At 34.8% G+C, this 970-nt stretch overlaps 1 pseudogene; it reads right to left on the bottom strand.

Annotated features, from left to right (window-relative positions):
- Nucleotides 1–611: 611 nt before the first annotated feature.
- LOC120102760 (U2 spliceosomal RNA) lies at nt 612–753 on the bottom strand (annotated as a pseudogene).
- Between the last annotated feature and the right edge of the window lie 217 nt (nt 754–970).

Genomic DNA, 970 nt, shown 5'->3' with positions numbered 1-970 from the left:
AGTCTGGTGGCCATTGGATACTTGTTCAATACAGAATGGCAGGAAAGGCAAGAGTCTACAAGTTCAACTGACCAAGCAGCCCGACTCATGTAACTGAAACTTCCTGAGGACCAAGAAAAGGACTGTTTTTAACTCTTCATCTCCACTCCCCCTCTTCTTCCCACGTTCCTAAAATTACACTTGTAGTAATATTTTTACTTTATTATATTTTAAAAATCTTTGCTTTCATTTTTAGTCTTATTCATATATCCAGCTAATTCTGTTTGTGCATATTACCATTATTAGGTAGACTTTAGTTTGTAGTTTTGTTTGCTTGTTTCATTGACCCTGGGTTTCCCATATTTTTTCCTTTATTAGAGTTTTGGCAATATTTTGAATGGATCTTATTTTCACTTTTTCAAAACAAAATTCTTATAGTTTATCTCATTCCCCTTCCATCTGATTTTGTGTTCAATTTTTCTCAATGTTATGATGGATTTTTATTGTTCTTCTTTCTTATTTCAGTGACCTCCACCCCACCCCCATCACTATCTCTTGTTTTCTCATTGGTAACTTTTTCTCCACTCCTTTCTTTTTCCTTCCTTCTGGTCCCTGCTACTTCACTGATTTATTATTTCTACACTCACCATGAATAGATTTTAACTTCAGAGGATAGTATATATTACTTTGGTCATTTGGTCATTTTTAGGCTCATGATTGTTGGCGATGTATTAGATACTACACTTGATCTTAGCCAAAAGGCCGAGAAGCGATTGTTGGCGATGTATTAGAAAGCTTTAAGCAATTTTTTTTTGCAAATTTCTCTATCTTTGTAGACTTTGGTATTGTTGCTGTTACAACAATTCCTCTCCTCTCTGAGTGGTACAAGGGACTGAGTCCTCAAATATCGGCCTAATAAGAAGATTCCTAAAATAAAACCAGAAGAAACAAGTGAAGTGATGTGCACATAAGTACAAGAAGAATAATGAAA

This window comes from Rattus norvegicus, chromosome 4 (assembly GCF_036323735.1).
Source record: "Rattus norvegicus strain BN/NHsdMcwi chromosome 4, GRCr8, whole genome shotgun sequence".
Classification (NCBI taxonomy): domain Eukaryota; kingdom Metazoa; phylum Chordata; class Mammalia; order Rodentia; family Muridae; genus Rattus; species Rattus norvegicus.
Note: the sequence above shows the minus strand (reverse complement) of the source record. Positions and strands in the feature narration are given on the sequence as shown.